At 39.6% G+C, this 9,489-nt stretch overlaps 1 long non-coding RNA gene across 1 annotated transcript in view; it reads right to left on the bottom strand.

The window, feature by feature from the left end:
- Positions 1-1,649: 1,649 nt before the first annotated feature.
- Positions 1,650-9,489, bottom strand: part of LOC117960333 — an 8,808-nt gene continuing 968 nt past the window's right edge. The window contains exons 2-3 of the long non-coding RNA XR_004660121.1: positions 5,634-5,635; positions 1,650-1,661 (exon numbers count right to left, since the gene is read on the bottom strand). This is a non-coding gene — a long non-coding RNA (uncharacterized LOC117960333). The remainder of the gene's footprint in view (positions 1,662-5,633; positions 5,636-9,489) is intronic.

Below are 9,489 nucleotides of genomic sequence, written 5' to 3'. Positions count from 1 at the left end.
AAAGTAAACTTTCCATTTAGATTCTTATTGGCGTCCATTTCAGCGTTTGACGCTCGCCATCCACTCAAAACGTGTCGTTACTACTCTTTGGCCGGCTCGCATGCCCAAACAAGTATGTGTGGTCTAGCCTGATCCAGTGTGATGTTGGAGTTTTTCGAACATTACTAGTTGTTGCAAATGCATGTGAAAAAAAAAGTATGTCAATTTTGTTAAACCTTGTATGGTATTCAGGTTAAATTGACCCATTTCAAATTTTTACGAGAAGAAAAATGGTAGATTACATTTTAACGGCCTTACCTTATTTTCTGTAATAAACATGTATTCCGGACTCAAGTAACAAATTATTCTGGATAAGACCACTTATGTTTTTTCCAAAGTGGATTTTAACATAAATTATAACCTTATGACAAGATACGAACCCCACTTCCATTTTTAAGTATGGTTCTAGTAAAGACTGATTGCATTCCCTAAACACATGTGTGTTATCTCAATAGTTTGAAATGGAATACAACATTTGTTAGTAGATTATGAAGTCAAATTTAATTTCAGAATTGTTTTTAAAACCCCAAATAGGTCACGGGTCAATTTGACCCGAAGGATACGAGAGGGTCCCGAAAGTAAAGACAATACAAGAGTTAAAAGAACATCAATCTTACGATAAAAAGCTGACGCTGTTAAAATGGGTTTGCGTTAACGTTGTTAATGACAGGTTTAACTGACAGCACTAGTTCTCACTACAAGTGTAACATTGTGTAATTTGACTCTTCCACTTAATCACTGGAAGGGAATTCTAATTAAAGCTTCAAATCCAAGTGTTCATTTATTTATCACAGGCTTTGTTATGTTGTCAGCAGATTCCCTGTTGCAGGGAGCAGCTCTTTTAGTATCACAACACCTTCATGTATCCATGGAAACCTCTCTGTACATTTGTCTTGCACCACTTTACCCGCTGTGCTCTCTTTGTATTTTTACTCTTCCAAAGTTTCTTTGTGAGCAGCTGGCACTTTTGGGGTTGAAGTGTCAGTAGTCCTTTATTTAAACACTCGGATGCTGACACTCTTCCAATGGAGTTGTTAGTTTGTGTGTGACATGGGAAGCTGTCAGTTAACCTTCAAGATCACTACTGCTTTGGCCGGATGCTAACGTCTCTTTGCCCTTGTTAAAATAGTGATTTTAAATCTTTGATACACAAAATGAGGTGAAGCACATTCATCAGCTCTGCCTCAGTAGCTCAGAGGTCTTCAGTATGCTGCAACTTGTGAGGTTTGAAATATAACATTCCTATTTCTGAAATCATGCCCACCAAAACTAAAGACCATCATTTATTTGCACTCTACTTGTTAACATGGCACTGTTTTTTTTAACGATGTTTGACCCAGGGCTCGGTTTACACCTATCACCATTTCTAGCCACTGGGGGACAATAGGCAGGCTGGGGGGACTCACATTAATGTTTCAAAAACTTTCAAATTTTCATGCCATGGGACCTTTAACATAAAAGAAATTCCTCTCCTTCTTGAAGAATTGTACAATAGGTTTACCCAGTCCATGCAGTATATACCGCAGTATATATGAAATTTGCCGAGAAGTCATTACTGTAATTACAATTTTTCATTATTCCGTTATGTGTACTAGGGGTTAATGTTTCCTCTTTAAATTGGGCTATATGTGGCCCATTAACTAAAATGAGTTTGACACCCCTAGGCCTATATACCATATTATGTCATAGTCTGGGTGAATACTCAATTCTGATTGGCTACAAATGTCCATAAAAAAGTCCTATAGGACACCTACTTATTACGGTTTACTGCTCTTAATGAATGTGTTACATTAAAACAAAAAGGAAATGTGAATCTGTTATTTCCAACACTTTGGTCCTTCAATGTCTCGTCCCCTGAACACCACAGAAGGGCGTTAACACACTGGCTGCTAGGAGTAAGTTACACTGCCCCCTGGACTGACTTTGTTTCACAGGGAATAATGTTATGTCATATTCTGATTGCAAATTTCCCAATCCTACTGTGGCCGTGACAAGACCCACCCTTCAGTAGCATTCACTCACTACTATTGGCCAGGCGTCCGTGCCTACATGTCCTGTCCTCAGTCCAATTGGCCATCGTCACCTTAACCACGCAATCTGTCAGTGCCTCAACCCCAACCAATCAAGTGTCATTGAAGGGCGGGTCTTGTCGTGGCCATAGTAGGATCAGTAATTCAGCGTCCTGTTCACGGTTGAGGTCGCTGTTTCAGGCTACGGATGACAGTGACGTTAAACATCTTGGATAAAATTGTTCCTAAAAGTTGTTATATTGTTTTAGGGACAATAACATGGGTGGATAGTGTTGGCTGGCTTCTCTTCATGAACATACTCTCAAATCACTTTTACTGATTGCCAACCGTACACAATGCTATTGACGTTGGATCTTGCTAGCACAGCGTTAGCTGAGCTGACGAGTTCTACGAGTTGAACGGACTAGAGATATCTCAGGTTGCTAAGGGTGGCAAGTCGTATCTAAGGTCCGTTCTGTTCCCTGGAGCCCTGAACAATGTTTGCCTTGAAGCAGAACCTTATAGGAGGAGAACGATTCTTCCAGGTGGTAGTCAAACCCTCAGGCGTAACCAAGGAAACGTAGTTATTTTTTTGAAAAACTTTAGATTTCAATTGGAAAAAGTATTAAGATATAAATTCCTTCTTAATAAAAAAAAATTGAATAGTGACCTTCGAGGTGTCCTTTGTCAGGTTACTGAACTTTGCCGAACGGTTCGTGTCTCGCAGTCGTCCATTAATACGCGACAATGTATCGGGTCGGGCATTAACCCTTACTTAATACTAATGTATGAACAATCTTAGCAACTTTACACTGAACTTTTTCAAGTCTCATGCTCAAGAACACCTCAAAGCAGCTGCAGATGGAAGGGCGTACTTTTCTACTCAATCCTGGAATGTACAAGGCAACATTTCTATTACAACAGATTTTATTGGGCTGTTTTATCATGTTCGTGAGAATATGTCATTCCTGGGGACAGTGAGCGATGTAGCCATGATGTGCTGTATGAAACAAGTGTATGGGTGTTATGAAATTCAGTTTAAATTGATGTCAGAAAGGGTACAAAAAAATATCAACGTTTTCAAAGTCAGTTTGCTCCGCTGACACCTGTGCCAGGTCCAGGTACTCTTAAATATGTGCTGTCCAAAGTCGTTCAAGCAGGACGGTGTTTGGAGTTTAATGAGAATGATGTGAAAAAACACAACCAGGCTGTCAGCAGCTGCAAGGAAACAGGAGAAAAAAACAGACAGCAAATAACAGCGCTGTTCAACAGTGAGTCCAAATAAGTTTTGGTCTAGTTTTGATTTCTGTTGGACTCTTGTAATCGCCTGGAAATTGCTTTGTTTGATGGGTGTGTGTGTGTGTGTGTGTGTGTGTGTGTGTGTGTGTGTGTGTGTGTGTGTTGTCACACTGACACAAAAACACACCTACAGCCAAGTGCACACAATGAACAGAAAGTCTAAAAGTAGACACACACATCAAGGCATCCAAAGGTGCTTTGTTCCCGGTACCAGAAGTTAATTAAGACTTCATTCTTCTCTTATTATATTTAATTGCGAGCAAAGGTCAGATTCTGATGGAAGCAATATTTTACTGTTGGCTCGTCGGAATAGGTTCTTGGGATCTGTCGTGTGCAGGTTTTTTTCTTTTCCTTTAGCACATGGCAAATGTAAAGAGACAAATGAAGGCAAACATTCACTAGTCGGTCAATAGCCTGGCTGTGTATTGATCAGTCTCTATTGCCTTCATTTGTTAAGTTGATTTCTAACCCTGAGCACAAATCCCGGGTGTCTATATGTTAATAAAGCTGTAAGTATAACAAGCATGGTTTTGGCCTCTTGCTTTTCTTTGAATTAGTATCTTTGTGCATTTAAATGTGCTTTCTTTGAAGTGCATTTACGTGTGCCTCTGCACAACAAATCTATAGAGAGCCCCTCCCTTCCCTAACCCTAGGCAGCATACAAATGGCTGCTACATTTTTAGTAATTTCTTCTTTATTGACAAATAGCTGTGAAGTCTAGTGGGAGCATTATCGGTCAGTATTGCTTTTATTCCTTATTGAATTCTCTCCTTCTGTTGTTTCTGCTGTATGTGACTGGCAGAGCCAAGAGAAGCAAGTCAATGTCTCTTCAGACGGCACCGCGTGTGAAGGGGTTTGTGTGTGTGTGTGTGTGTCCCTTTGTCCATCTGTTGGTTCTTACGTCTGTGTAGACCTGCCTGCCTTGTGATTATACTCTACATGTGTCTGTATCTGTGCGTTGCAGAACAATATTCTGCAGGATAAAATGGTAAACATGTGCTTCTGAATTTAAAAGGAAAATAAGACAAATAATCACACTCAAAGAGTGCTGGATTTCATTTGCTTGGGTCCCAGATGCCACAACCAATATATATTGGCATATATTTAAGGCATACTGACATTTTCAATGTTGGCCACTCACTTGATTATTTGTAAGTTAGTAGGAGGGAATTTGAGTTGATGGGTATCATTGATGGAGTTTTTCAATGCGCTTAACCATTATTGGCCTTTGATTAAATATGGATCAGTCAGTCATGCTGTCAACCTCCAATATAATCACATTTTTGGTTGATTATTTCTACATTTAGAAGCTCTTTTCATGGGGACTTTACCATTTACTGGGTACATTGGAAAGTTTTAGCATCTCCTGTGTGTATGCACTTCAATTTAATTTATTTATAGTTTCAATTCATAACATGAGTTATCTCAAGACAGTTTACAGATCAAATCAGAGTAAACCTTGAAATCACACTATAATTAACAAGGACCCAACATTTCTAGCGAGTCCCCCTAGAGGTAGCAATTAGTGCGACAGTGGCGAGGAAAAGTAACCTGGGACAGACCCAGGCTCTTGGTAGGTGCAGTCTGATGGGGGCTGGTTGGGGTTGAAATGAATCGTGGCACTAACAGTCATAGTAAAAGATAATGGAACAGTGACTAGAAATAGTAGTGTGTAGTAGTTCATGGCATAGCAGGGGACTGCACAGCGTTACAGGGCACAGCAGGGTGTAGCAGGACGTAGCAGGGCACCGCAGAGTGTAGCAGGACGTAGCAGGGCATCGCAGGATGTTTAGCGGGACCAGGTGACAGCTGCAACCATGATTTTGGAGCCTCCCTAAACCAAGGAAACATGCTTGATTTAAATAACATAAGGACTCATATAAGTCTTCAAGGGTAAATTAGATGTACGTGAAAAGATGGTCTTTCAACATGGTCAAAACGCTGAAAACAAAAATAAAACTGTGGCAAAAAAAGTTACATTCACATTAAGTCTTAAGGTATTAATGATGACATTAATACTGCAGAGTTACTGCAGTTTTGACTTCATGACAGGTCATTTTTAAAGATAAATCTCTGCTAAAATCTTCTATGAATCTTTGACTTTTTGTTTTGACTGTGTCAACTGTGTCGGACTAGGGGTGAAAAGGGGATTGAGTACCCAGGGCCCTCATTTGAGTAGGGCCCAAAAAGATCATAGAATGCGTTGCAGTGGATGCGGGGAGGGGCCCATAGAGAACGCCTTTCTACAGGATCCAGAATTCCCGCTCGTCAATAGCATTCACACACTACTATTGGTGAGGTGTCCATGTTTACGCAAGGTAATGGAACCTGATTTGTATTTGAAGTCCTACCCCCTGACCAGCCGGCATCCCTATCCTTCAGTACTCGAGGTCAATGCCTAACCCCAATCAATCAGGCTGCGTCATAGGGCAGGACTTGCCTAAAAGTTGCTTAGTATCCGTAATAACGTGTCAGGGAGGTGTTGATACAATTCTATGGTAACTCTTTTTAGGATTGCAGATTGTAGCAGTGTACTGGTATCCACTGTGGACAGAAGAAGCTTTTGGTGAACATAGTCAACCTAGTGCAGAATTTTACAGCACTTAAAGTTTCACAAAAGGAACATTGTCATCAGGTAAAAATAAATAAATAAATAAAATAACACAATTTCAAATATCAAATTACAAAGTATATCTTTTTGAAATGCCACAAATCTGCTTTGATTTTGCGGCTTCTTCAGAGGCCACTGCTGCTTATGTTTGCATGTGAGCCCCAATTCCAAACTCCTAGCCACTCATCTTCAATCTTAAACATCTTGATAAAGGATTTCACATCAAAATGTCATTTTGGTAAAAGATACCATCACCCATATGAACACTTTCTCTGCTCCTTTTTATCCTCAGCCCTCTGCTTTAGCCCCACTGAAATGCTGCTCTTCAGACATCTGAGAGCCTGCTCCATATTTATGTGACCCATCCATACCTTTCCCCGCTTTACTTCCCTTTTCAGTGTGCTCTCATCTTGGCTTAAAAGTAAAAAAAATGAAAAATTTAAAAAAGAAACTCATCTTTTGTTCTACACTGCAGAAAAGGTGGAGCACAGAGCTAGATTCTTAACTTGGGGATAACGTCGGTCTCTTGTAGATACGTGCGGCATCGTTTTTTATTTAGCGGTGGTGCTACTGTTTACTGTAATTCATCAAATAAAGACTGGTAGTCAATTAAAAGCCGGGCCTCTGATAGTGGCCAGGGGCGTGGTCAACGCAGACAAATAAAGCTTTGTAGAGGTCTTGGGATTTCCCAAGCTGAATAACTTCCACACATTTAAACACCAAACACACCAATCTTGTTGTAACTAAGATATCTGCTGAAAGAAAGAAATGTTCCATCCACAGATTTAGCACCTGAACGTACGCAAAATCACATTTAGCAGCTAAGTCACCGGCACAGCTGGTCCAAAACCTTTCCAGTGAAAGTTAAATTAAGAACGTTACAAAGAAGTCCTTTAGTCCGATGAATCACTTCATATACTAGTGGGACAACTTTTGTGTGTTCCACTCTAGTTCCTGAATTACTTACATGAATAGAAATGTTTTGAAACAGTTCAACTGTTAAGTCAACAGTCCAACAACGTAATGTTGACAGAAATGGCCGAGTGATATTTCAAGTGATGCGCCAGGTGTGCTCACATGGCTCTGGGTGTGCTGTCATGCTGATTTGAGCATGTTCCAAATGTGTAGTTGACCAACCAGATTGCTTGGTCGGATCTACCGTATTTGTTGTATAATATCCATCAATAGCACCACTGCAATGCTAGATAGAGAAGGTTTGCAAAGGAGATGTCTTTCATGCATTTGTGTAATTGAACAGAGAATATTATGGAAGCTTTTTTCAACATGCTTTCCATCCTATCAGAAACTTGTAGGCGTAAACACAAGCTGCTATATTTTGGAATTGACATTGTCTGCACACATGCACACTTTCCCCTCTTTCTCTCCCCTTGCACATACTCCACTCACCCAGCAATACAGATTGAAACATGCTCCACACATAATCCCACACACACCCCAGAAGGAAACACATGGTTTCACGCCAATCAGTCTCTCACACCAGCCATAAACCCCCAACCCATCTCGCCATCTTGCTGTTTGTTCCCTTTCCTCTTGGTAGCATCAGTGGTGGAAGAAATATTCAGATCCTTTACTTAAGTTGAAGTACTATTACCACACTGTAAAGAAATACTCTGTTATGATTAAAAGAAAAAGTCCTCCATTGAAAATGTTACTTAAAGTGCTCATATTATGCTTTTTGGATTTTTTTCCCTTTCCTTTATTGTGTTATATATCTTTTTTGAGCACATGATAGGTTTACAAAGTGTAAAAGCCTGAAGACCACTCCAAAGGGACTCACCGTCTCCAACAGAAAACGCTGTTCACAAACCGCTCCAAACCGCTCTGTTGTAGTCCAGCCTTCACTTCCGTGACAAACGTGGGTCACTTTGTAACAAACGTTACATTGCTTGCCTAGCTACTTGTGGGACACGCCCTCATACTCTGCTTCTGACTGGCTAGTAGTCCTGGTCCCAACTGTTGGGCAAGTTACTTCCAAAATGTAATACATTACAGATTACTAGTTATTGTCATTTGAGAGTAATTAGTTATATTACATTACTTTGTAACTTGACCACGAATTAAGTTGAATGTATTCACTGAAGGGAAAATATATTAAGGAAAACTAAGTTTTACATAAAAATAAATGACAATAACTCAATAAAGAAGTCTACTGACTTTTCATATAAAATAAAATGTTATCCATACAAATACATCTAATTCGTATCCTTTTAACATTCCTATGTTGCTATGTTTTACGTCTCTATCCTTTATGCCACAGTTTTATGGTGTCCATAAGTGGCACCTGTCATGGTATTGTGCATCATTTCTTGTTGCTTTTTATGTTGGTTATGGTGTTGCTTTGTTTCTCATCATTATTCAGGAGATACATCCATGAAAAAAAAAAAGTCATTCAGTTTTGAAGGTTTTTAAATTGAATACAATTCAATTCAAACAATTCCATTCCCTTCTGTTCTTCATTACATGCTGGCAGTTTACTGAGAGATTAGAAAACTGATGACAGAGATGAACACTGGTAGAGATGAAAATAATGTAAGCACATCAGGTCCCTTAGAAGCACAACACAGAAAACCCAATCTGTCTTCCCTGTTTAGGACCATGTTGGAAATGTAAACCTTGAATGTCATTGTCTAAAGTGGATTGGAGTTTGTCAGTGGATAAATCCTAAATATAATCACAAAGACAGAGTCTGCAAGAAAATTAGAGACTATGACTCATCATTCATGACATCAATCATGTCCTTCTTCGCCGCTCTGTCAGAGAAGGACATCAATTATCCTGATACTGTGAAATACAGTATGTTAGTGTGGATGTGAGGAGGTGGACGCCTTACAGAGATCAGGTCAGTGCTATGACTCAGTGAAGACATAAACCGGACGTGCACTCTCTGCAGTACAAGTGTTCACGTACCCTCGAGACAGACAACAAACAAGTCTTGCAGTTCAAAATATTTGTTTGGAAAACATGTTATTTTTTGCATTTCCTGAGATTAAGTTGATTTGATCAGTGGCCAGATGAAGCACTGTCAACTGTTTCAGTCCCATTTTAATTAGCATATTTTCATGCCTATGGTCATGAAGGCTGGGTCAACTGAATTTGGGGGCGGCCAAACAGCATGACTTCCGTCCTACTCTCCTTAAGTTGGAAAAAGTTGTTAACTTTAAAATTCCTTTATTTGACGCCATTTTACTTACTCAGTCTACCATATTTTCATTGTCTATTGCTTGCCTGTATTTCTTGTGTGTAAAGCAAAAAACAATAACACATAAACAAGTAGTTTGTGTGTTATTGTTTTTTGCTGTTATTGAAAAATGCTGCTTCTGTAACAACAAAATAACAAAATGTCCACGTCGTGGGATGAATAAAGTATAATCTAATCTAATCTAATCTAACAATCCAGCACTTAATGTCTGGAAGTATGTTCAAAGAGTTGGTATCTGTTGTGGTTTGGGGTTTTTGTTGGGTTTGTTTTCCCGTTTCTGCCTCCTTGTGAATGTCTCAGTGTTTTCCCAG

This window comes from Etheostoma cragini, chromosome 17 (genome assembly GCF_013103735.1).
Source record: "Etheostoma cragini isolate CJK2018 chromosome 17, CSU_Ecrag_1.0, whole genome shotgun sequence".
Classification (NCBI taxonomy): Eukaryota; Metazoa; Chordata; class Actinopteri; order Perciformes; family Percidae; genus Etheostoma; species Etheostoma cragini.
Note: the sequence above shows the minus strand (reverse complement) of the source record. Positions and strands in the feature narration are given on the sequence as shown.